This window comes from Camelus dromedarius, chromosome 24, assembly GCF_036321535.1.
Source record: "Camelus dromedarius isolate mCamDro1 chromosome 24, mCamDro1.pat, whole genome shotgun sequence".
NCBI lineage: Eukaryota > Metazoa > Chordata > Mammalia > Artiodactyla > Camelidae > Camelus > Camelus dromedarius.
In genome coordinates, this window is record NC_087459.1 from 17,861,970 (window position 1) to 17,889,816 (window position 27,847).

Sequence of the window (27,847 nt, forward strand, 5' to 3'; positions counted from 1 at the left end):
TTGGGTGGGCTGGAGCAGGGGCTGGGGGCGGGAGTTGCGAACAGAAAGTGTGCAGCGGGGAGCCAGATCTTGCACTCTAACGTGGAGGGAGAAACAGGCACGGAGGAGTTTAGGGAGGAAAGCAGCCGACATCTCCCCCAGCCCACCTCTACCAGAGAGTAAGGGCAGAACAGCCCAGGCCAGCGTTTGTCCCTGACAGCCGAGCCCCAGAGAGTCGATGAGGAGCCTGTGTGAACACTGCTCAGGCCTGAGCATCCCTGTGGCCCCACATGACAGCCACCAGTGACCCAACCTACCTACCCACTGAACAGTCTGATTCTAGGAGGAATACACAGATCCATTCTCATCTGTCTATATCCTTCCACCCTCTGCCCTTCCTACTCTGCAAAGGTAACCGCCTTCATAATTTGGGGTGTTCCTTCTAGACCTTACCTACACCCATGTAGTCATATACACGTGTACCCACAGAAAGTATGTAAGCTGCATAGTCATGTTGTGGGTGGATGTTTAATAGAAATGGTATAATCCATCCACATCATTCTGCAACTTGCCCCCCCCACCCCCTCCAGTTATTATTTCCTGAAAAGTTATTTGTGTTGCTGCATATAAATCTAGGTTATTTATTTTAGCTGCTGCACAGTTTTCCACCATGGGTTTGCCTACTGATGGGCATTTAGGTCATAAAAATTAGGGAACTGTTTTTTATTTCAGCCTCTTCTGTAAACTGACATCTCTGGGTTAAGAAAGATTTCTTTGCACTTTGTCCCAAACTAACTTCACAGAATCTGAATTTGGGGGACCAGGTCCCCCCTCCATTCTCCATCATGCATGCATGGGCACAAGGTGCCCACGCATGCTCGGGTGCACATATGCACGCTTCTATCCTGTGTATCTGTGAACAAGGACGAACACTACATCCCTTTATCTGCAGTCTCTGCTGAGCCTAAAGTCCTGGGATTGAGCCAGGCCACAAGCTCTGCCTGTCCAGGCCCCAGTGGGGAGAACTCCCACAAGGGGCCGTGTCCAGAGGCTCCCTCTAGATACCCTCAATGCTGTCTCCACCCTCCAATAGGACACAGAAGGAGTTAGGAACCATGCCTAACACACTGAAGTGTCCAGGGTCCCATTTGTGTACCACAAACTTTCCAGGACCAGGCTTTGCCGTGAGAGGGTGCTTGCTCTAGAACGTGGGCCAGGAGCATCCAAAGTTTGGTGGAAGGCCTGATGACAGCCAGTTGGGGAAAAGTTGGAATCAGAGCCGCTTGCGTTACAGTCCCAGCTCTACCTCTTCCCAGCTTGGGCAATAATTCCCTTCCTCCGGCTGAGCCACAGTTTCACATCAGTAACATGGGGATGATGACAGTGGCAACCTCCCAAAAGTGTTGAGTGGGTCAGTGGGATGATGAAACCAAATGCTTAGATCATTGTCAGCACTCAGAAAGCAGGGGGGTCTTGTCTCGGACAGAGGAGACCCAGAGATGGCCTCAGGCTGGGGGTGACGCTCAGGACCACCATTTGGGACCTCGTTCACATCCCAGGGGCAGGTCAGGGACTCCCAGTGCTGTGTGGGACTGAGGATGAGATTTCTGCTTGTGAGAGCCAAGCTCAGCTCACAGTGGGGTCCAGAAGTATCATGGCACCTACAAAGGACCTACTGTGCACCTGGCCCTGAGCTAAGATGCAGAAATGAACTGAGCTGAGATCCCCAGCTTTGAGACACAGGAGACAGCAGAAGTCACAAAGTGGACCTGTGTGCAGCTTTTGTAAGGCCCTCGCTCCATTTTATTTTATTTTATTTTATTTTATTTTATTTTATTGAAGTATAGTCAGTTTACTATGTGTCATTTTCTGGTGTATAGCGTGATGTTTCAGTCATACATGTACATACATATATTTGTTTTCATATTCCTTTTTTGTTATAGGTTGCTACAAAATAGTAAATACAGTTCCCTGTGCTATACAGTGGAAACTTGTTTATCACCCATGCTCCTTTTTTAAATTTTAGCTTTCTCCCAAGATTTTAAAAAGTGGGCGATGTCACGTAAAACTTCATTATTTCTGGGTCCTCTGGAGAAAAGAGGATCAGAAAAGCTGACAACTCTGGCCTCATCATTCAGCTGCCCTCTGGGATGGGGCAGGCCCCCTGGGATGACACAGTCCCCACCTGGCCCAGCCCTCACTCCTAAAGAGCAGCGTAATATAAAAGTTAATGACACAGACTCCACGCAAGCTTCTGCCACCCAGCTCTGGCACGGATTAGCTGTGTGGTCTAAAGCAAATGATTTAACGTTTTTGTGTTTGGGTTTCCTTGTATGGAAAATGGGGATAATAAGTAGCACTTGCTTCAAAGGGTTATTTCAGGCGTTAAATGAATCAACAAACCTAAACCTCTCACAGCAGTGCCTGGTATATGGACTATACAAAGTGTTGATGATGCTGTTGCTGATGGTGTATAAGCTGCCGGGTCCTGGTAACTGCAATTTATATTCCAAATTGTACTCCATATAAAATGCTGCGGAAACACAAGTGAAGGAGGAAAGAAGGAAGGAAAGTAACACTTTGAGCACCTTCTTTAGAGAAGATGCTGCAATCCTGGATGTTTTTTCTGCTCGAGGGCAAGAAGAGGGCAACATTGCAAGGAAAGTGACAAAAAGGAGGGGACTTCTAAGGTGGGTTTTGAAGGATGAATAGGAGTTTCTCTGGAGCAATAGAGTAAGAAAGACATGTCAACACAGAGGAAACAGCCTTTCCAAAGGCCTGGGGGGGCATGACCAGATGAAACAGTGGTCAAATGTGACTTCAGGTAAAGTGTCGCAGAGTGTGGGGAGAGGCAGGAGGACTGGGGAGCCAGAAAAGGACCTTGAGATCATGATGGGACTTGTGGCAGGAAAGGGGATGAATGTATTTCTCTTTTTTTTGAGGGGATGGTAATTGGGTTTATTTGTTTAGTTTTTAATGGAGGTACTGGTATATGGAATCCAGGATTTCGTGCATGCTGAGCACACACTCTACCACTGAGCTATACCCTCCCCCCATTTCTTGTGTATCTACTGTGTACAGATGCTCTTATAATCACCACCCTTGTCATCCTCATAATGCCATGGGAATCAGGTTTTTGGTCCCCCACTTACTGATGAGTTAGACACTCAGGAAGGGTAAGCCACTTGCTCAAAAGCTCACACAGTATGTCAATGGCAGAACTGGAATCAGACCCCCAGATCTGTCTGATTCTGAAGCCTGTGCACCCTCTCTGAGCCTCAGTTTTCTTGCTGTAAAGTGGAGATAGTATTAGAAGAACCTACTGCATGGGCTTGGCGTGAGGACCAGGTGAGAGTGCACACACGGCCCTCCGCACAGTACCCGGCACGGAGCAGTTGCTGTTGTTTTGATTGAATGAGACCTGTGTTCCTCCAGGCCTCTCACCCTAACTCACACCACTGCCCAGCCTGAGATGGGGGTCCCCAGGGAGTGACTGTCCTGGGCCAGTGGGTCTCAAGGTGTGGTCCCTGAATCAGCATCACCCAGAGCCTTTTTCAAAATACAGATTCTCAGACCCTACCCAGACCTACTGAATCAGGGGGTGGGCCCAGCAAACTGGAATTTAACAAGCCCCCCAGGTCAGAATCACTGGCCTAGAGGAAGATGTCAAATGAAATCCTCTCTGGCCACTTGAGTCTATCTCCCACTAGAAGAGTGGGTGCATGGTGAGAATTCTGTCCTCCCAAAGGCCAAAGCTGGAGGAGATGTCCTAAAACAAACGTACGTTCCCCTCCGCACAGGAGGCTGGAAAGAACCGCTTCTTTACCAATAGGAAAGTTGCCCAGGGGGCCTAGTGGGGCTTTTATTCTTTAGAACTGGCTCTCCTTCCTAGGTTCACTGCCTCCAGTGGGCCCACCTTAATGACCTGGTGCAAGATTTGTCTTTCAAAGGAGCTGTTTCCTAGTAAGGGTGCCCCAGGCGACGAGGACGTGTCCCCACCTCCTGATAAAAGCCTATGATTTGGGACTGTGTGCCTGGGGGCCCTTGTGGACAGGCTTTGAGAACACGTGAGCAGTAGAAAAATGATCCCAAACTCCGCAGTGAGGAACATTAAGGAGGCCCCAGGTGAAGTGATAAGGAGTTAAGCCCAGCTTGGGGACAGTCATATTTTGCAGAGGACCTCCAATTGAGAAGCAGGCCCCACTCCGTGCGTCTTCTTCAAAGCACTGACTAGGAATGGGGCAGTGGAACAGTGGAAGCTCCTGAGTGGAATCATGGGCCTTGCTTCAAAGATAAGAGTTGCTGGGCGGGGGGCTGGATATAGCTCGGTGGTAGAGAGCATACTTAGCATGGGTCCTGGGTTCAACCCCAAGTCCCTCTGTTAAAAATATAATAAAAATAATTTTTTTAATTAAAAAAAATGGTAATAGTTGCTAAGTCTGGGGAAAGGTATAACTCAGTGGTAGAGTGTGTGCTTAGCATGTACGAGGTCTTGGGTTCAATCCCCAGTATCTCCATTTAAAATAAATAAATAAATCTAATTACCCACCCCCACAAACAAACAAACAAACAAAAACTGAAAAAAAAGATTCTAAGTCTGTCTACCTAAAAATTAATATTTTCTGCGTGACCAAAACAAACAAAACTCTGTAAGCCCAGGCATGTCAAATAAGTAAACGTATTTGCCATTTTTATGACAAAGAGAGCTGTTGTGAATTAAAGACCAACTACCTGATCCAAAAAAGAAAAAAGAAAAAAAAGAAAAAAAAAGCAAAGGGCATAATTCAGCTATTTACATAAAAAGGAATACAAATTGAAATTCAAACACGTAAAAAGATGCTCACCTCTTTTTTTATCTGTTTGGAAACAGAAATGCACAACAAAACCACACTGATTCTGTTTTCTACCTGCCAGATCTCTGGGTAACACTGAGGCTGGTGGAGGAACCAGGACTCTCAACTCCAGTGATGGGAGCTCGAATCCGGACAGCCTCAGGGGGAGTTAAGAAAACTCAATATTTAAGATGCCTGTACAAAAGGAGGGGGTAGGTATAGCTCAGCGGTACAGCGCATGCGTAGCGTGCACGAGGTCCTGGGTTCAATCTCCAGCACCTCCATTAAATAAATAGTAAGATGCCCTAATAAGATGCCCATACCTTATGTCTCTGCTGCTCCCCCTCTAGGAATTTATCCAGTGGATTTCCTACCACTGGGCACATCATGTTAGAACAAAGATAGTCAGCGTTGTGTGGGAGTAAATGATTTGGAAACTATCTAAACATCCATCAGAAGGGAACTGAGTCCTGTACGTGTCGAGACAGCCACACAAGAGAATATGATGCAGCCGTTCAAAACAAAGCAGTGGCTCCTCTAGAGTAAGTGTGAAACCATCTCCCAGTTGTATAATTAAAAGAAAAATGCAAGGTATGGAACAGTGTATAATATTCTATACCACCTGTGCGTGTGTTTTTAAAAGGGACTCCATGTGTCCATATATGTATATATTTGCACATGCAGATTAAAATCTGGAGGACACCCTGGAAGCCGGTGATACTGGTTGACTTTGGGGAGAGAAACTGATAGGTGAAAAGGAGACTTACTTTTCTTTTCATCCAAGTTGGTATTCTTGAGATGTTTCTTCCCTCGTACATTGTTATAGTTTTCTTAGAAAATCTAGCCACATGTATCTTCTTTCTCCTTATTTAAAACAAGCATGACACTGGAGATAAGGTTAATTCCCCCTTTGAATACTGCCCAAATTATATAATTTGCTTTCAATAAAAAAAGAATTAATTATTTTAAGTAGGGCCTTTATCACAAAAGAACAAATATTGTATGATTCCACTTATGTGGAACCTAGGAAAGGCAAATTCAGAGAGACAGTGGAATAGAGGTTACCAGGGGCTGAGGGGGAGGGTGAATGGGGAGTTAGTGTTTAATGGGTACAGAGTTGCATTCTGTTTGGGATGATGAAAAACTTCTGAAGATGGATAGCGGTGACGGTTGTACAATGTGAAAGTACTTAATGTCACTGAAGGGTACGCCTAAAAATGGTTAAAATGGTAAATTTTATGTTGTATCTTTTGCCACTGTGAAAAAATTTAGAGATGACTCAAAAAAAAAAAAAAAAAAAAAAACCAGTAGGGGCTTTGATATCAGTTGGCTTGAGTTCTGGTCCTTGATGCCACCATTCCTTAGCTGTTGTGAACTTGATCAAGTGTGTGTACTTCTTTGAGCCTCAGTTTTCTCACCTGCAAAGTGGGGCTGTCAGAGAGCACCTGGTGCACAGGAATCCTGCAGGGACTGAATGACTTTATCCATACAAAGTGCTTGCTCTGCATCTCTGGAACCATTGTAGGAAGTCAGGTTTAGAATAGAAAGGCCATTGGACCAAATATTAAGACCAGCAGATTCAGGTGGAGGGAGTTTATATAGAGAGAGTTTATGCCAGCACCGTCTATATTTTTATATCGACTTTGTACTTGCAAAAAAAAATTTTTTTAATCCATTTCCGTAATGTAAAATTCCAGAATGTAGAGTCAGACAAAATCATCTTGGCTTGTGGGAATCTACCAAAGATGCAGCAATTCTTAACCTGTGGCCTCCTAACCTACAAGAGATCCGAATCCTGGCTCTGCCACTGATTAGCTGTGTGACCTTGAGCAAGTTACTTACCCTCTCTGTGCTTCGGTTTTCTCATCTGTAAACTGGAGGTGATAATAATTCTCACCTAATTAGGGATGTCATGAAGATTAAAGGTGCCAAGTGCTTAGAGCAGACCCTGCCCCACAGTAAGTCCTAAGTAAATGTTAAGAAGATAAATAAACTTGAAAGAAGCCCGAAAGTCTTAGCACTTTTGTTTTGAAAAAAGGGATTTATTTTTTGCACTGAGGAAATGGAGTCCTAGCGAAGATACAGTCATGGGGCTGAGCTGAATCTGGAGAAGTTCCTTGGGATGGGTTGGGGAGGCCAAGATAAGATAAGATAAGGGGAGCACAGGTGATGAGGGGTGGGGCAGTAAGAGGCTCCAAGGGGTTCAGGGATTTTCCCAGGGGGCCCCACAGTGATAACAACAGAACCCAGATTCAGCCTTAGCTTTCTCCTCCCCAGTGCCTCCCTGCCAGGGAGAGTCTGGAGAATCAGAGGACTAGGGAGTCGGGGGCCCTATGACAAACACGGCCCTTTCCTTGCAGACCTCTGGGACAACCCAGGCAGCCTTGCTTCCTCCTGTTGTGTCGGGGAGCTCACTCCCAAGCCGAGGTCAGGAAGGAAGGCTAAGACCTGAGGAGCCTGGCACATCCTCCGTCAGGAGGGGCACTGAACCGGCTCTATTAAGCAGGAGCTGGATTGCAACCTCCCAGAACAAGCTAATTCCTGAAATTCCACTCTCACCTGGGTCTGTGTGTGGAGTTTGTTGATTTTCCTGGTTGAAAGGACCCACCCCCCAACCCCAGGAGGGATCATCTTTGTCCTTTGTCAGTGGTTGGTTCCGCAGTGGGGAGTTGGACAGAGGCTTTGGTTGGTGTGAGAGAGACCACAAAGAACCCGCGGGGTCTGAGGCTGTGGACCTTAGAAGGACTGTTTTAGAGACCGAGGGGGATGTAAAACGCTTAGACGTGTGCTGGGCACATGTCAGTTCCTTCCCAATGGAAGGAGGGGCCAGTTACTGGGTCTGGGGAGTCCTGGGTTCCTGCAGGCTGCTTGGAGAGACCATTGCTCTCCTCAGAGTGTTACTGCCAAGGTTTAAGTGTTAACACCTGCTAGACTCCTTAATTCTCTTCTTTGGACACTCCGTTTATGAACGGTTAAGAGTTTGGGGGTCAGACAGGCTGGCGCTGGAGCTCAGCTCTTTGTGACCTTGCGCTTAGGTTAACCTCTAAGCCCCAGCCCTGGCCTGTGGATTAGGGGACAATGGTACCTCCTGCAGGAGCGTTAAGTGAGCAAGCCCCTGAGCCCTGTGGCCGGCAGGTAATCGACACCCCTCTCCCATTCACCAGCCCCACCCACCCTTCTGACTGCTCTGATTTACTCCAGATATGCTGCTTCAAGAAGGGATGAGGGTGGGGCAGTGGGAGGAGAGTCCTGGGCTGAACACACTGAAACACCTGTAGAATTCAGGGAAAGTTGAAAGATCGGAATCAGTCTGGGTGTGTGTGTCGAGGGAGGGGTGACAGTCAAGAGGAGGAGGGTGGACTGGTTGGTTGCAACTTGCTGGCTGTTGGAGCAGGAGCCGTCTGGTCCTCACCCCTCCCTGACCCTCCTGCCACCAGCTGACAGTGGGTGGCAGCCTGGTCATGGGACGACCCACCCATTGGGCAGATCTGCCCCGACCCCAGATGGCAGAACCTGGAGGAGCAAGGCGGGAGAAGCGGTGGTCAGACACATTTCCCAGCTTTGGGGAATATTTGGGGAGTGTTTCCTGCGGGCTTTAAACTTCTAGAGGGTCAGATTTTGTCTGTTCTGTTCACTGCGTCACTGCTGCAGCCCCAGCTCCCCTTAGACGCTCAGTGAATATTGGTTGAGTGAATGAATGACAGATGGGTAGATGGATGGATAGGTGGATGGATGAGTGCCAGCAGTGGGCTAGGCACTGGAGATACAGCGGTGAACAAGCCATGTCTCCCAGCCCCCAGGAGACTCCTTGGCCCGCCCCCACCTCACCCCTTGACCCCCTCTGCATCCTCACTCCCCCTCCTGAGCTCCCCCAGTGGCCCACCAATGGCTGGGCCTAAGTTAGGTGGGGCTGTGTTCCTGTTGGATCTTAGGATCTAGTTGACTAAAAACCCACCCTGCAACCCCTCCCTGCCGTCAGACAGCTCCAAAAAGCCTCTCACTCACTCCAGGAGGTGTGGCCCGTCTGGGAACCATGTCGTTTTGCTTGCCTTGTGCACAGTGATGAACCGACTTCAGTTTCTCCCAACACAAGATGTCGTTTGTCAGATAAATGTTGATGGGGTCCATTTGGCTTTCTCCTCTACAGTAGTAATTACAAAATAGGCAGCATTTTTCAGTGTACACTGCATGCCGGGCACATACGTTATTTCATGGAATTCGTTCAGCTACCGTAAAAGTACAGACACTTTGCCTCACTTGATGCTTGGAGCAACCAAGCTTTCTTGCTGCACAATCTCACTGTATATTTCCAGCAGTCCAGTGAAACAGGTGATGTAACTGTCTGCATTTTGCAGATAAGAAAACAGGCTCAGAGAGGTTAAGTAACTTACCCAAGGTCACACGGAGCTAGCAAATGGTGGGGCTAGGATTCAACCTCAAGCAGTCTGACCACAGAGCTCACTGCCCCCACCCCCGCCTCTCCTCAGCTTCCAAATGTCATCTGAGAGGTGAGTGTGAAGGAGGAATGGAAATTTTTACTCTGTGACAATGGCTCTTGAAGCCCTTGCTTTACCAGCAGCCAAGTATAAGGTTTCAACTGTTCCCTCCTCGAGGAACGACCCTGGGTCACTGTGCAGGTGGAGGAAATCCTAATCTCCCTGACCCAGAGGGCAGGCCAGCGCCCAGCTTGCAGGTGGCTGTGATTCTTAGGGCAGCAGTCCCTGATTGGGCACCAGATTCTCAGCCTCCAAATCTTCCTGGAGGCCTGGGAGATTGCCCTCCCAGGGGCTTAGGAAGCCCACCGAGGCCAGGCTTCCTTCCCAGGGACTTGATTCCAAAGCCTGGGCCCATGGCCCAGAAAAGCCAAGCTGCATTTCAGAGGTTGGCAGGAAATGGAGACTTAGCAGGAAACAAGAGCGGCCAACAGAGGAAAATGTCACCCTTTTTTCCTTCTCTTGTCTCTGATTCATGCCTTTGACCCAGTGTTTGAAGAGGAGGGTGTTTGTTTAATAAACTGCAAAGCAGTGGTACACTCTCTGGAGGTCTAGGGCACAGGGACCCCCCCTGACTCAATACCTATAGAGCGCTAACCATAGAGGATGCACATGAACAATGTTTCACCTGTGTTGCCTCATTTAGTCTGCACAATAACCCTGTCCAGTAGGTACATCATGGTCATCACCACCATCGTCATCACTCCCCATCATCATCACCACCATCATCACCACCATCATCACTCCCCATCATCATCATCATCACCACCATCATCCCCATCATTACCATCATCTCCTTCACCATCACCACCAGCAGCAACATCATAGTTACCTACATGTCTCCCCAGACTCAAGGCCCAACCCGCAGACAGGGAAACAGACCTAGAGGACATGACACATTAATCCCCTAGAAAGATGAGTTGGGCTCTAAAGTCTGAAAGATGCAAATCTGATTCCTGGCTCTGATCCCTTCTGTCTGCGTGACTTTGGGCAAGTGGCCTAACCTCTCTGAACCTCCAAGTCCTCATCTGTAAAATGGGGATAATCATAATTCCCGCCTCATAGGGTTGTGATGAGGGTCACACAAACTGGTACATGTACAGTGCTGGTACAGGGCCTGACTCAAGTCATAACAGCAAAACGAAACACCAGAAAACAGTCTGGCAAGGGCAGCAGTAGTTACAGGGGGGAGGTTGGGGCATTTGGCTGGGAGTTCCTAGCAACCCTGGATGGCAAGGGGCAGGTGTTGCCCAGCGTGAGAACAGGTGCTGGAGGGCTAGCACAGGGCAGCTTGAGGGCAGGACTGGAGAGAACACTCAAGGGCCCTTCTTTCCTTCCAAGGAGGCAGGGTGTGGAGGGAGAGAAGTGCTTTCACCTGGAGCAGGGTTGAGGGGTCAAAGCTCGAGCTGCAGTCCATCCAGTCCGAGAGAGATCGAGGATCAGGATCCTTTTCCAAGCTGGGCGGAGAAGGTCCCAGGAAGAGCCAGCTGCTCCCTGCTCCTGAGCCCAGACCCCCACCATCCATGGTGGCATTGCCTTCTAGGCTCTCCTCCCTTTGTGTTAAATTGTTTCTGAACAGCAATAATGGTGGGCACCCATGGCCAATCCTATGCCAGGCAACGCTGAGCATCTCGCCTCCAGCCTCCAGCTCAACAAGCCCAGGGGTGTCATTCGCACAGAATACATCGTGAACAATGCCCCCTAGAGTTGTGCAGTGCACAACCTGCACAGTCATACGGGGCTGCTCTGCTAGCCTCCTTCTTCCCGGAGTGGGTACAGAATCCATCTTGGGTGCCTCAAACCTGGCTGCAGCTCAAGGTGGAGAAGGTTGAGTGGTGTCTGGATGCCAATCAGGATGCAGAGAGCCCAGGTTTGCTACCCAAGACTGTCCTGGAGAAGGTTGTGTCTGGACATTGTATTGATTGGTGATGGTGATGGATTGTTGAGAGGCAATATAGCAAAGTGGTTATGAGAGGATCCTCTGGAGTCAGGTCTCTTCTACTCCTTTCACTCTGTGACTTTAAGAAAATCACCTGACCTCTCTGTGCCTTGGTTTCCTCATCTAAAAAATGGGTATATAATAATATACATGGGTATATTCGAGGCCTCCCTCACTTGGGGAGTGAGAAGGAAAGAGAGGATGCAGGTAAAGCTCCAAGAACACTGTGCACCCCACAGTTAAATGGCCAGTACCCGTTAAAGGTCAACAGCATCGCCAGCCAGGGAGGTGGGGTTCAGAGTTGCCCACTGGAAGGCAGCTCCCTGAAATCCTGCCAGGGTGGTGAAGGATTCAGGGCTTAATCTGAAGTCTTTGGCCCAGAGCCAGACCAAGTCAATACTTGATTGGCCTTGTCAACATAACCTTTTCATAATCAAGTGCTGCTTTTCGGAGACTGTGTAGGAGAGATTGTGGAGATTGTGTGGGTAAATACCGGGAAGGAGAGAGCCTGCAGTCCAGGCCCTCAATTCATTCCTCCAACCCAGGGGTTAGCAAACTAAGGCCCGAAGGCCAGTTACGACCCACCACCTGTTTTTGTGCAACCCATGAGCTAAGAATGGTTTTGGTGTAGTTGAAAAAAAAATTCAAGAGAAAAAGAAGGTTCTGTGACACGTACAAATTTCACAAAGTTCAAAATTCAGTGCTTATAATTACAGTATTATTGAAACACAGGCATGCTTGGTCATAAAGCATGACTAGCTGCTTTCACACTATGGTGGCGGCGTTGAGTAGCTGCGACAGAGATCCTATGACCCGAAAAGGCTGAACTATCACTGTCTGGCCCTCTACTGAGAACGTCTGCCGATCCCTGCTCCAGCCAGCCTGTGGTTCCCAGACTCTGCTGCCCGTTGGAATTACCTGGGGACACGCCAGACCAAGTAAATCAGACCGTCGGGGAGTGGGGCGGGAGCCAGGGACCAGTATTTTAAAGGTCTGCAGGTGATTCCATTCTGCAGCCAGATTTGGGAACTTCTCTCCCAGCCCTTCTTGAGTCCCCACTGGGTGCCTCTAGCCATGCCTGGGAGGGCTGTCCCAAGCTCAGAAAGCTTGCCCAGAGATGCGGCGCCTTTGGGCCTGTATGCTGGTTCCCATAGGATCGACTTCGTGTGACCACACAGTCATTTTTCTATTTCTTTATTTTAAAAACTTTTTTATGTTTGTATATATGTGTGTATATATATATATTTTTTTTTATTTTGAGTTATAGTCATTTTACAATGTTGTGTCAAATTCCAGTGTAGAGCACAATTTTTCAGTTATATATGAACATACACATATTCATTGTCACATTTTTTTTCACTGTGAGCTACCACAAGATCTTGTATATATTTCCCTGTGCTATACAGTATAATCTTGTTTATCTATTCTGCATATGCCTGTCAGTATCTACAGATTTTGAACTCCTAGTCTATCCCTTCCCGCCCCCACCCTCGGCAACAACAAGTTTGTATTCTATGTCTATGAGTCTGTTTCTGTTTTATATTTATGTTTTTTTAGATTCCACTATTTTTTAAATTTTTATTTAAAAAATTTTTTCACAAATCCTTGTGTCAAGGGCTGACTTTCAATAGATCGCAGTGAGGGAGCTCCTCTGCTATGTACGAAACCCGAAGTAATTTTTACTCTGGGTTTCCAGATTCTCTTGAAACACTGGAAGATCTGGCCATCCTGGAGTCAACATTTCCAAGTGGCAGGAATCAGCTGCATCTGACCTGGCTTCACTTTTTTTTTTTTTTTAACATCACCTGCTTGGTGCCTAGAAGCATTTGAGTTTGAGACTCTTGCAAGGATCTCTAGGCCAGCGTGTCCTGTATGTTAACATATACACAAGTTGCTGGCATCTTGGTAAGTGCAGATTCTGATTCAGTAAGTAAGTGGAGCCCGAATATTGTATCTCTAAGAAGCTTCTAGACGATGCTGGTACTTGAAGAAGGCTGTAGACTGCAGGCCTTGGTTCTCAAACTTCAGTGTGGCCTGGAACGTCCTGCAGGGGTCTATGAAAACCCAGATTGCTTGTTCAAACCCAGAGTTTCTGATACAGGAGGTCCTGGGGTGGGGCCTGAGGATCTGCCTCTGTAACATGTTCCTGGGTGATGCTCCAGCAGCTGGCCTGGGGCCAGACTTTGAGAACCATTGCTCTAGGCTGTGCACAGTTTGGCCCACTGGCTGGCACCTGGGGTGGGGGCTCCACGGTCCCCCAGGTGGTGGGATCTTTATTCCCTTTGAGGTCAAACTCCTTGACATCCAACTGTCGCTGAGGAAATCAGGTCTTTATCGGCTTCTTCAATCACTATCTCTGACCAGACCCAAGCAGTTTCCTCAAGTTCAAACCAACGATTTAAAGACATAATTGGAGCCTGGAGACAGGAGAATTTTCTGTCTGTGCACTGCAAACCTGCCCCATTCCAAAGGGTTCTGATCTGTGCATCTTACAACAAAGGCCCCCTCCAAAAAGTCTCTATCTAATACCACTGGGGGCCCTGCTTGAGCAGATTTGAACCCTGAAGATGGGGTCTTAGGTGGGCCCAGGGCCAGCAGCTCCAGGCCTGAAGCCACAGGGCGGGGAGGGGAGAGGCCACAGCTGCTGTAGCTTCGGGGACAGGGGCGGGGCCCTCTGGCAGGTCAGGCTGGGCCCAGCACCAGCCACCACAACTGCTTTGAACAAGAATGACCACCCGGGCCAGGACCGGCTCCCCAGAGTCCTTGAAATTGAGAGAGCCACAGCCGGATCCGGATGGGTGCGCTGGAGGAGATAAGAGATTACAAACGGGTTGATCCTCTTCCTGGACCATGAGGGCAGGGACTGGCTGCTGGCTCCAGCAGCCAGAAGCCCCTGCCCGCTGTCTGTCCCAGGGAGGGCCTTTGAGTTGTGCATGACAGAATGGCACTCAGGGCCTGGTCCTGGGGTGCACAGGTGTACTGGGGAGGCCAGGCCAGCCCTTTGCAGACTGCAGCTCTCCCATCACTGGCTGGGTGACCTTGGGCTGTCCCGTGGGGGTGTGGTTCCTTACAGGACTGACTCAAGAACTGAATGAGATGATGCCATCTCCAGAGCTGTTTTCATCTTGCAAAGTACTAATATTTCATGTCTCTTTCGTATGATTTCTTTGAAACCCGGATAGCATTTTACATGGAAAGCGTATCTCAGCTCCATGGCGTTTCCTGGGCTCAAGAGTCGCCACGTGTGGCTTGTGGCTCCTGCGTTGGACAGAGAAGCTCTACTTCTGGGGTAGAGCTGGGGAGAGAGGCCAGTGCACACCCACAGGGAGATTCAAACACACAGGAAATGAAGAGATGAGATAGTTGCTGACGGTGTGGGGTTTTCCTGAGAGAATAAATGGGGCTGTGGGCTAGAGTGCTCTGCGGGGGATGAGGGGTCAGGGTTAGCCCCTCTCAGAGGTGGCATTTGAGCTGAGGCGTCAAAGAAGAAGCAACTCTTTGACGATCTAGGGAGATGGTCTGTGCATCAGACTGTGCAGGACTTAAAATATACAGATCCCTCGACCTGGGGACTCAGAGCTGCTGTGAGAGAGGCCCTGGCGTGTGTATGTTTGAAGAGCTCACTGAGTGATCCCCGTGCTTGGCCAGGAGGGCTGGGAAGCTGCCAGGGATGGGGCATTCAGTGGGAACAGCAGGTGCAAAGGACCTGAGGTGGCATGATCTTGGCCCATTGGCAGAGCTGAAGGGAGGAAGGGGGAGAGGGGTAGGAGGTGAGTCTGGAGGTGGCAAGCGCCTCACTGGCTCTCCAGGCCTTGGTATGGAATTCGACTTTTATTCTCAGTATGACAGGAAGCCACTGATTGCTGGACTGTTGTGGGAAAATTGCAAGGTCTTTTTACCAAAAGCCTGGACACTAGCTCTTTGTCTCTGCCTAAGTTAAAAAAGAAAAAAAAGTTTTAAGGTGCCACTTACTGCCTTTAGCCTTGTAATGAGGACGGGCTTGCAAGGCAGGTGGTTAGACACAGGAGTGTGTTTCCATGGAAGGTTATGGCATCCCTTGGCTGAGGGGAAAAGAACAGATTCACCCCTGTGCCTGAATCACTCCTCCTTGTGGGTGGGGGATGGACTTAGTGATTCCGTCATCCCAGTGCTGGAGGGAGTCCTCCAGCCTCCTCTCTCATCAGCCCTATGCACCCTCGTGCCTGCGGGTCCCTTCTCTCTCTCCAGCTGTTGTCAGTCCACTGGGGCAGCTAGAATACCTACCACAGACCGGGCACCTTAAACAACACAAACTTATTTTCGCTCAGTTTTGGAGGCTGAAAATCCCAGATCAAAGTGTCGGGAAAGCGGATTTCTCAGGACTCTCTCTCCTTGCCTTGCAGACAACTGCCATCTCACCGTGTCCTCATGTGGCCTTTGCTCTGCGTTCACGCAACCCCGGTGTCTCTTTGGGTGTCCAAATGCCCTCTTGTTACAAGGACACCACTCAGATCGGGTTAGGCCTACCCCATGGGCTTTATTTGAATCACCTCTTCAAAGACCCTATCTCCAAATACAGTCACATCCCGAGGCACTAGTGTTACAGCTTCAACACATGAACTTGGGGGCCATGTGCTTTAACCCATAACACAGCTCAGAGTGGCAGGTGCTTTCCCCCGCCAGTTCACCCCTACACACATAAGCAACGGTGATCGCTGGAATGTTGGGGTGAAAGGCATCTTCCAATTAGGAAGATTTCCAGCCATAAAGAACTCTTGCAGCTATACCAGGGCATGGCAACTGAATGTCAGCCTTGCCCCCCAGCTCTGAAGTCCAGACATATTTATTGAGCAACTGTCTGGTGCAAAGTTCCAAGCTTGAGCATCGGTGATCTGTCCAGGGCCCTCCTCACCCAGTAGGATAGATTAGAAAGGGATTAAGTAGCCATGAGACCAGGCAGATGGGAGCCAATCAAACAGGAGCGGCTGGTCCACAGAAGATACTCTGGGGCCAAGGACGAGGGAAGACACCTCCCATTCTGGAAGATGACGTCCCCTGGAGCTGGGCCTGGGGGAAGGGCACTGCAGGAGAGAAACAGCAGGAGTCAAAGCGAGCTGGGGGGAATTTCCAGAGCATCCATGGACTCCAGGGAATGGGCCACCGGACATGATAGGAGAGAAGCCCAAGGGAAGTTGCCCACAGACACCGCTCCCTCTCTATGCACCCGACACGGTGCCAGGTCCTTCACATACACAGCCTAATCTTCACACTGGCCCAATGAAGTCGGGACTTTTCCTTGTTTTACAGATGGGAAAACCAGGGTGCAGAGAGGACAGGTCAGTTGCACGCAGTCACACAGCGAGGAAGTGACAGAGCTGGGATTTGAACCCAGGTTCTTAACCACCAACCCATTTTGAAGGGAAATGAGGGGAAGAGAAAGAGACATGTAGGTTGGGGCCGTACGGTTGAGGCCTGGATTCTGCAGACACCGGGAGCCATTGAAATTTTCTCCTGGGAATGGGACACGGTGACAGCTGAGCCTCCGGGAAGTACAGTCCAAAAAGCGAATTATTCTTTTATCAAGCTGGGAAACTCCCCTTCCAGCACCTGTCCTTTCCCAAGCAGCCTTGCAAGGAAGTCTGTGAACTCAGTGGCCACCTACATGCTTCCACCTTTCTTTCCTAATAACAGCCAACATTTGTTCAACTCTATGCCAAGCGCTTTATATGCATTGTCTCATTTTAATCCTCACTGAAAAAAATTTAAAAAGGAAAAAAAAATTTAAAAGCCCAGGCCGGGAAGTACACTTGCTGGCCCCGTTGACAGATAAAACAATGAGGCTCAGAGAGGTGATGGGGTGGGTCCAAGTCTCTCCACCCAAGTCTGTCTGACTCCAAAGCTCACATTTTTAACGATATTAGAATAATTCATGTTTCCCAATAAGAATCAGAAAGGCTGGGGAGCTGGACCTACTTTGTGAGCCTCAAAATATGACCAAGTTGACCTTATTTTTCTGTCTCTAGTCTGAGACAGTGCATTTTCTTCTGAGGGCAGTAACCACCTCCCTTCTCCATCTCTACCCTTCACGCCCCTGGTATCTTCCAAGGCTCAGCAGATAGTCTCCACTGCAAGTTACCTCCAGCCTTGGCAGGCGGAGAGGTAGGGAGCGAATGAAACTGACCACATTCTTCCCTGCCAGCTGTCAACACACACCACCCACCCTGGGCAAGCGGCCACCTGCATGGCTGGGTAGGGGCAGGGCTTGTGTGCTCGCCATTGGCACCCCCAAGTCATCCATCCATCAGGACGCGATGACACTGCTCCTGGCACCGGGCCTGGTGGGCGAGGTGTATTCCCATGTAGCTGTGATCGTACAGAATAAAGCCTGGTGTAGCCGAGTCCTCGGCAATGAGGAAGCAAACACAGCATTAAGACTCTGTCAACAAGGGTTTGGAAGACAGGAGTCATCCAGGAAATACAAGTTCTGATGCCACCACCTCTTCTGAAATCCATCTTTGGCTCACCCCGTCCCCAAAAGGGGAAAAAAAAGATCCTTCTGCATAAATTGTGGAAAGAATTACCAGGCTGCTGGAGACCCCAGACAGGTTTTCCTAGTTGATTGAATACCCCTCCGTTTTGTCTGTTTGTTTTTTTTTTTTAATTTTTTTTAAAAAAAACTATCAAAGTAACAGAAAAATTTGGAAAACAGTTCCAAAGATTAGAACAGAAGCTGAAGTATACATCTAATCTGAACGTCTCTGACAGACCCCCATTCTGCCGAATAGTAGACACTTAAATCCAACCAATCCAGCATCCCCGCTGCGGCTTCCCCCAGAGTTGCATCTAAGAAGTTCTAGAAAGCCTAAATTAAAAAAAAAAAAGAAAAATCCTAGGAGGGGAGGGTATAGCTCAGGTGGTAGAGCACATGCTTAACATGCACAAGGTCCTGGGTTCAATCCCCAGTACCTTCTCTAAAATAAATAAATAAATAAACCTAATTACCACCCTCTGCCAAAATAAATAAGTAAATTTTATAATTCCCACTGCCCTAACAACTGTTTTTTCTGACAGTCGGTTTTTCCATGTAGTCGTTTTTCTCTAGTAACAGTCTAGCATAAGCTTTTTTCTGTGTTGTTGTAAAAAATTGTATTTCTATTTACTATTTTTTATAATACAAGCAGTATATGTTCATTGTAGGAAAGTTCCAAAACATGGATAAACTAAAATATATATATTTTTAAACAACCCAAGACCCTTCCACCCAAATATAATCACTATAGACATTTTGGTTAATCCTATCCACATTTTTTTTTTCCTATCCACATAGATACCTGGAAATCCATAGTTTTTCTTCAAAGAAAAATAATTAATCATCCTTCCCTATCTTCCATTGTGTGCCTGTGCTCATAGTTTGTCCCATCCTTCTGCTCCTGTGGTGCATTTATATTTTCTTGCCATGGGCAGAGAAGCCAGGCAGTGAGTGTTTAATCGCTACAAGGTGTGGTCACTTTTAAACCCACCTGTGGTACTTGGTTACTAGGTGGACAGGGAAATGCCCAACCAGGAGCACTCTGGCCTCGTAACGACGACAGATCCTGCAGGGTTTAACATGCAGTGCAAAGGCCAGGTGCACGCATGTTTCTCCTTAAAGACCACACAAAAAGAAAGTGATTTTATGGCAGCTGTGGCCACATCTGATGCTTTGGAGTTCGGGATCTGGCTGGGGAGACAGGACACCTGTCACGCTACTCCTGGGATGGAGGCTGATATAATCCCAGACCCAGGAGCGGAGAAACCTACAGAACAGGTTTTGTAAGAACCCTAATGTCTACAGCAGCTGGGGGCCGTGGGGTCAGGACAGCGGGTTGTCTTTGAGGTCCAAGTAGCAAGGCATTTTATCTTATCTGGTGCGTTTATGAGACAAGGGATGATCTTTGCTGAATCTGTCTCCCTTTGTAGTGTGGTGTGTGTAGATGGTTTTTAGGTGATGTGCAGACAAATGTCTTTCATCTCACCAGTAATTATTTATGTTGAGGTGTAATCGAAACATATATAATTAGTAACAACAAACCTGTGATTTGAGGAACATTCTTGCTTAGGACAAAGCTAACATAGGTATTTAAGTGAAAAGAAGAGTGAGCCAATGTAAAGAAAGATATTAAGTTGATGAGAGTATAAATGGTACCCAGGTGCAGCCCAGATCATGAAGGGGGCACTCAGATTGGCTTTCATTCATCGGAACAGTTAGTCCCTGAGAACAGAAAGACAGCCAGCATCTTCAGCTCCAATCCTTGACCCACTTTTGCCGCAAGAGGCCTCTGTCTTCAGAGGCAGCTTCTTGGAGCTTCTTCATCCTTCCAGTGTTAGTTGGATCTAGAACCCAGAAGGTGCTCAAAATAAGCAGGCAGCAATAACGCATCACTTGAGTTCCTGAAACCTGGAAGCTGGTCTGGTCCGGCCACTTTTAAACATGGAAGTCCTGTCCTGCAAGATTGTGGTAAATGCCTCTGAACTGTGGGCTCTGGTTTCACCATCCTGACTTGAGTGTTTATTTTTGCAGTGGGATTTTTCAACAGATCTGTGTATTTGAGATTTTCTTTACACGTTGGATTATCAGGTTGGCATCTGAAGGGGTACAAGGGATCTCCTTGTACTATTATTGATGCTCCTATGTTGTATGTGTGGGTCTTTAAAAAAAAGTAAAATGGTGCCAGGCTTTTGACTCTAAGCTCTTGGCAGGAGCTGGTAAATGTGACTCTTAAGAAGTGGGTGGTGGAGCGTCACCAGGAAGCTGTCCCCGGGTCTGTGCCCTCAGGGTGTACCAAAGCTTAAGGAAAAGTGCAGACTGAGGTTCTTCATCCTTTTGTGATCTTTATTTCTTTCAGCATCAAAAAAAAAAAAAAAAAAAGAGAGAGAATTTCCTTGTCCTTTGCACTTCACCACCTAAGAGTTGAGAGGCATTTGTCTGCTTGGCATCTGTGTGCAGACATTTTTCTGTTTCGTTCATTTTAAACACTGCAGTTTTCTTTTTGTATTTGGAAAACAATCTTATTCCGCCAGTTGCATAGGCCCTCAAAAAAAAGCTAGTAAGAGCTGATGCGCGTATGTTGTTGTAAACCAGGCATTGTTCTAAGCACCCTCAGAGGTAGGTGTAATATTGTCCCCAGTATTCAGATGAGGCAATGGAGGCACAGAGAGACCATGTAGCTTCCCTAAGTGTGCACAGCACACCTGGATTCAAACCCAGAGCTCGGCTCTAGCACGTAAGTCCTGAGCTGCTCCCCTGCCCAGGGAGTTGTGGGTAAGCCTTTCTTGAAAACTCTGTCTTTGTTGGATTTTTTCCTGTATTGGGGGAAATTCACCCCACATTCCAGCCAAGGCATAGGAGACTCTTCTTTGGAAAATATGGCCCAGCTCAGCCAGATGTTGGTGAATATGGCTCCGACCAGAAGCTGATGCTAGGCAGGACCACCCCCATAAGACGCCTGCTTTCAAATGAGAAAAAGGAGCCCCTCTGTGTGGACACAGCCCCTGGGGGTCCACGACTGGGCATACAGAGCATGGTCTGGATTTCAGCTTCTTTCCTGCACTCCTCCAACTTGAAGAGACCCACCCAACCTGTATAATCGCTCTCGGTCCCCAGCTGGTTGGAGGGAAAAGTAGGTGAAAGTAGCCACTCTTGGGGCCACAGACTCCTCGTTACCACCAAGAGCATCAGTTGGCCATGAGGCGTTGACAAAGCGTTTCCTCCCAAATGCCTCTCTTTTGAATCCTGCCACCTGCTTTTCAAGTGGTCCCTGGGGGGTGAGGTTGCATGGTGTGCTGAGTTCTGAGCAATGAGATCTCCTGTGCTCCAGGCCTCCATGGAGCTGGCTCGAGGGAGGAAATACCTCAGTTATGGCTCCACATCTGTTCACAAGACCGTGTTTTCCAAGGACCCTGGTCGTGCTCCCTGCAAGGTGTGGCCAGTGTTCTTCAGCAGCTCTGAGCACTTATCTGACATGATTACTCATCTTTCATCCCAGGACCAGCCAGACTGGCACAGCAGAGCCACTTCAAGCTGGCAGGTAGGCAGGATGGAGCCTGGCGTGGTGCTCGGGTGGTGATGACGGCAGTCTGTGCCCCACAGGCTGTGACCCCCACGTTGGCTCTGTCAGGGTCACCACTCTGTTCTCGTTCCTTCCGGGCCATGTTCAGTGCCTAATGGGCCCCCTTCCTTTCCCAGCACCCCAGACACCACCCCAAAATGTGGGGCAGTGACCCCAAAGGACATCTCTGTAGATCGAGGGAGTGTGGTCACTGCCTTGACCCCAGAGAGAGAGAGCAAAGTAACCCACCCATAACCCCAACCACAGAGAACTCAGACATGACCTCAGCCTGACAGTGCCGTAAATTCTTAGCATTTCAGGGCTGGAATGAACATGATAGCGCTTCTAAACCAGTGCCTTCCAATCTCTCACATCACAGAGGATAGAGAATGAGCATGTGTGTATCAAGCTTCGAGGTAAAAGGGCAAGGCGGCTTGTGCCCAATGGCGGTGGGGAGGTGGGTGCTCGAGCCCAGCCCCGCCACCCAGAGGCCAAGAGCATCAGCCCCTTGGCTCACCTGAAGCACTCACTCCAGGCACACCTGTCGGGACGGCTCCAGTCCAGCCTTTTTCTGCAGCCAGATTCCACACTAAGCCTGTTCTTCCTTGCTCTGCTCCCATAGTGCTTGGGGTGAGCAGTTTGCACCCCATCCACCCCCACCCCTCCCCAGCAGCCTTTTCGTTCTGGCCGGTGAGGTTGTTTCCAGTTTTGAGGGTATTTACGGTGTTGCAATCGCCAGCCTTCCTATGCACACATGCGTGCAAGCAAGCACGTATGGACACGTGCGCAAGACGTGGAACTAACTGTTGGGTCGTGGCTGTCACATTTTAAATGCAACAGAGACTGCCACGTTACTCTCCAGTGACTGCACCAACCTAAACCCCCCAGCATGTAAAGGTGTGTTCGGCCAATAGTTGGTATTACAAAACATTTTAATCTTTGTGAATCTGATGGCTGCTATTCAGAATTTTTTTTTAACTTAACTCAAATCAGCATAAATTTATAAATGGAGTTTTAAATATATATTTTTCTGTCTCCTGGGATCAGGTAGGCTACACAAAGTCAGGGATTTCTTTACTGTTTGTTTACTGATGGATGCTCAAACGCCTAGAACAGTGCTGAGTATACAGCAGGTGCCTAATAAGTATTTCCTGACTGAATAAATGAGTAGATTAACCATTGATACGGTCCAAAATACAAAAGACGCAAAGGAAGTAACTTATTTTCACGCATCTCCTTCCCCGGGATGCCCCCAGATGTCTTGTGCAGCCCCTTGGAGATAGGCTACCCACACACAACGAAATGTCTCTATGCTTCTGTTTCCTTTTCTTTTTTTTTTTTTACACAAATGCACACCAGCTCTGTATATGGTTCTGCCCTTTCTTTTCTCTCACTTTGTGGCAGCATTCTCCATCTCTGATCAGCTCAAAGAAGACCATTTTGTCTCCTCTCCTGGAGGGCTGGAGCAAGCCACTTTTTTTTTTAATTGAAGAATAGTTAATTACATTATTAAATTAGGTTCAGGTGTACAACATAGTAATTCAGTATTTTTATGGCTTAAACTCCATATAAAGCTATTATAAAATATTGGCTGTACATTACATTCTGTATTTTATCTTTTTTATACCTAGTAGTTTGTACCTTTTAAGCCCCTTCCCCTGTTTTGCCCCTCCCCCTGCCGCCCTGGGAGCCACTTTTCTTCTTACTTTTATCAGTCCCTCTGCATTTGGCTAGAGCTCTAGGAGCTGCAGCCTTGGGCAAAGGAGGTGATGGCCGTTGCCACACTGCAGATTTCCCCACCACCCACCAAAGCGGGAGCAAGAGGTCAGGTTTTTCCATCAAGCGTGTCAGTGAGAGGTGGCTGGAAGCCAGGTGACCTGGTTTCTATTTCCAGATTTGCCTGACTCACTGTGACCATGAGTGAGTCCCTCTGTGTTACCGTCTCTGTGAAATGGGCATAATTATGGCTGAAATACTCAACATACTTGAAGGGCTGACATGAGGACCCAGGAGGAAACACTTGATAGAGATCCTGTCCTTCAACTGGGTGGAAAACAATGAACAGAGCATTTCCTCAAGGGTCATCCGGATGATTATTTTAATTTCCTCTTTTAAGAGGAACCCTTTTTTAAACTGTGAAATTATCTTAGTATGTACTAAGAAAAAATGGCATAGCACATCAAATTTATTCACAGGCATAACATTGCTTAGGATGAGGTTGAATTTTGTAAGCAAAGAGAGTAAGTTGAGGTGATACGATATATTAAGTGAATAAAACATACCAGTGCTATAGAGATTTGGCAAAAATTGTGAAGGTGGTATGCCAATGATTGATATTTGGGAAGCACTGAATTAGCAGGTATTTGGGGGGGCAAATAACAAATCAAATGTACAAATACTTATATGAAAACCCATTTTTAAGGATTTCTTTTTATTCAGTGCAAACATGTAAGACACAGTAAATCTGAGGAGGACCGGAGAGTTAATAGTTTAAGCTTTGTGGGCCACAAACTTCTCATATTCTTTTTTTAATAACTCTTTAAAAGCATAAAAACCATTCTGAGCCTGGGGGCCATACAGAAACAGGCTGGATTTCAAAATTTATAGTTCCTTGCAATAAATTAATAAGTTTATTGAGCATAATAGCTGCTAATGCCCAAAATTCAGGTACAACAACCTGAATGGGACCCATTTATTAATGATACTTACTTATTATTAACATTAATATTCTACTTACTCCCCTCTTTTTTCAGTATTACTATGAACTCATGGATTTTTTATGCATTTAATATGTTTCAATTAATTGCATGCTTTTTAAAGACAGATGCTCAAATTGTCCCGTCTCTGCCAGTGAGCATCCCTTCAAGGAAGGACCGACTCCAGGCATCTTTGATACCTTCTTTTGCTTTCTGATAGGGTGAGACATCCCAGCCTCATCTTGTAAATTTCCGGCACCAAAACTGGTATCAGCCGTTTCTCTAAGACGCCCTGGTTCCTTTTCATCAGGAATGGTATTTAGAGTCCAAAATCTGGGTGTTCGGAATGCACATATTTGCATTTGTAAATAGAAATGGTGTCCAGGGTATGTCCTGGCCCCTGAAGAGATTCTGATGTGCCGACTGCAAAACTCTGCCCCCACCGTCTCCAGCCTGGAATAGCGAGCCGCATCGATGGCTCTGACCTGGCCAGGTGCTCAAGAACAAAGAGTCAGTCATGTTCTGGGGCGGCCCTAGCAGGGGCAGAAACATGAAAGATTTTTCAATAACCAGAGTCAATCCATTTTCAGGTTAACCTTCAATTACCTATAAAAATCCAGCTTCCCAGAACCCTTATTCCCTGATAACCTTGGATAATTGAAGTTTTGCTGCAAAAATAAGTACAGGGGATTTTAATGAAAGCATCTGACCTGCAATTTACAGGAATCACAAAGTCAGATGTCCACATACCCCAAAGCAGGGAGTTCAAAAATGAGTGAAGTGGGCTAAGAAGATAAGGAATGGGGAGAATCGGGGTGAACCAGGGCACACAGGCTCCATCTTAGAGGGACAGTTGCTAGTCAGTTCCAGGAGAATGCTGCCATGTGGGAACAATCATCAGACCTTTCTGATTTTTCAAAAGTTGAAAAAAATCAAGATTTTTTTTTAAAATGTGAACTTGCATAATTTTGAGATGGCACTGGATTTAATTAAGTGCTTTGTTAAAACTTTATTTAGATGTAATTTTTGTACACTAAAATGCCTCCATGTCAAGTATAGCATTTAATGAGTTTTTACAAATGTATGCATCCAGTTAACACCATCTCACTCAAGATCACCTCCAAAAGTTTCCCTTATGTGTCTTTCTAATCAATCCTATTCACACCGATCCCAGGGAACCACTGATCTGCTTTTTGTCCCTATAGATACATCTTTTCCAGGGCTTCATATAAAGGGAAACACGTAGTATACACATAGTATGTATGTTTTCATGTCTAGCTTCTTTCACTCCACATAATGGCTTCTTTATATCCATTCATGTTGTTGCACGTATCAATAGTTGTTCATTTTATTGCTGAAGAGGATTCCATTATATAGATATACTACAATTTGTTTATTTACCCACCTGCTGGTGGCCACTTGGATTGTTTCCAGTTTGGGATTACTAATGAATAAGGCTGCTGTAAATATGTATGTGCAAGTCTTTGTGTGAACGTATGTTTTCAGTTCTTCTGGATAAATAAAAGTGGAGCTGCCAGGTCACATAAGTGTCCATTTAACTTTATGAGAAACTGTCAAACTGTTTTCCAAAGTGACTGTAGTATTTTGCATTCCAACCAGTCACATGGGGGAGTTTTAATTGCTCCACATTGTCACTAACACTAGATACTGTCAGTCCTCCGTGGGTGGGAAAGGTGTCTCATTGTGGTTTTTGATTTGCATTTCCCGAATGACTAACAATGCTGGCATCTTTTCACGTGCTTTTGAGCTATTCATATATCTTCTTTTACGAAGTAGTTTTTTTTTTTTAATCTTTTGCCTTTTTTTTTTTTTTTTTTTGATTGGGTTGTTTAGCTTATTATTGACTTGTAAGGATTCTTTATACATTCTGCACACAGATTCCACAGTGTGGTTTGAAGAGCATAAGATTTCATTTTAATGAAGTACAATGTATAAGGGTTTTTTGTTTTTTTTTTTCTTTTATGATGTCTGATTTCAGTGTTCTATCTGAAAGATCTTTGCCCACCTCAGGATTGCACAGATTTTCTCCTGGACTTTCTTCCGGATGTTTTATAGTTTTAGCTCTTGTACTTAGGTCTCTGATTCATTTCAAGTTAATTTTTGTATCTAGTGTGAAGTAGGAGTTGAGATTCCTTTTTCTTATATCCAGATCTATTGTTCCAGCATGTTTTGTTGAAAAGACAGTCCTTTCTGTGTGAATTACCTGAGGTCCTTTGTAAGGCTCTTTCTGGACTCTATTCTGTCCCATTGATTAATATGTCTGTTATCACACGAATAGCACACTGTTCTGATTATTGTACCTTATAGTAAGTATTGATATCAGATCCTATATGTATGTCTTTCTACTTTGTTCTTCTTTTCCAAAAGATTTTTTTTCTATCTTTGTTCTTCTACTTTTCCAGATAATGTTTAGAATTAGCTTGTCAATTTCTGCAAAACGTCTGCTGGGATTCTGATTGAGATTGAATTAACTCTAGAGCTTGATTTGAGGTGAATGGACATCTTAATATTAAATCTTCTGATCCACGAACATACTACATCTCTCCATTTATTTAGGGTTTCTTTAAATTAAAAAAACATTTTAAAGCCACTAAAGGCACCAAGACAATTAAAAAGGGGAAAAAACAGTCTTGGTGTTGAAACAGGTGGTTATTCTCATGCAAAAGAATGAAATTGAATCCCCACTTCACACCATATGCAAAAATTAATTCAAACTGGATCAAAGACCCACATGTAAGAGCTAAAACTATGAAACTCTAAGAGTAAGTCATAGGAATAAACCTTTATGACTTTGGATTAGGCAGTGAATTCTTAGCTATGACACCAAAGCATAAGCAACAAAAGAAATATAGACAAGTTAGGCACCAACAAAATCTAAAACCTTTTGTGCTTCAGAGGACACATCAGGAAAATGAAAAGATTCTGGAAGCAATTCAATTAAATTACATTAAAATGTCAAAAAAAAAAAAAAAAGAGAGAGAGAAAATGAAAAGATAGCCCACAGAATGGGAGAACATTTTTGCACACCCTGTGTCTGAAAACGGACTTGTGAGTAGAATATATAAATAACTCTTACAACTTAATAATAAAAAGCCAAATAACCCAGTTAAATAATAAGTAAATGGTCTGAATAGATATTTCTCAAAAAAAGATACATCGAGCATATAATGGATATAATGGCCCATAAGCACGTGAAAAGGTGCTTAGCATCATTAGCTATAAGGGAAATGCAAACCAAAACCAGAGTAAGATGCCACTTCACGCCTACGAGGGTGGCTGTCGTAATTTTTTAAATGGATAATAACAAGTGTTACGTTGTAGAGAAACTGGAATCCTCATGCACTGCTGGTGGAGTTGTGAAACAGTGCAGCTATTTTGGAAAACAGTCTGGCAGTCCTTCAAAAGATTAAACGTGAATTGCCGTATGATCCAGTTGGTATATCCACGCTTAGGTACATACCCAAGAGCAGTGAAAACGTTTGTCCGCACAAAAACGTGTACGTGATTGTTCATAGCAGTGTTATTCAAAACAGCCAAAAAGTGGAAACAATCCAAATGTCCATCAGCTGATGAATGAATTAAAAAAAAAGAAGTGATATATCCATAATATGGAATATTATTTGGCAATGAAAAGAAATAAAGTACTGATACATGGTACAACGTTATGAACCTTGAACACATGCTAAGTGAAAGACCAGCCACAAAATGTATATAATGCATAATATACAGCTCTGTTTATACGAGCTGTCCAGAACAGACAATCTATAGAGACAAAAAATAAAGGTTGCCTGGAGTGGGGGGAGGGGAGAGGAAGGAGTGA

The 27,847-nt window shown here is 46.3% G+C and overlaps 1 protein-coding gene across 1 annotated transcript in view; it reads left to right on the forward strand.

Annotated features, from left to right (window-relative positions):
- SCNN1B (sodium channel epithelial 1 subunit beta) overlaps positions 1-27,847 on the forward strand; it is a 55,589-nt gene that overhangs the window by 650 nt on the left and 27,092 nt on the right. The gene's annotated exons all lie outside the window — the stretch shown is intronic.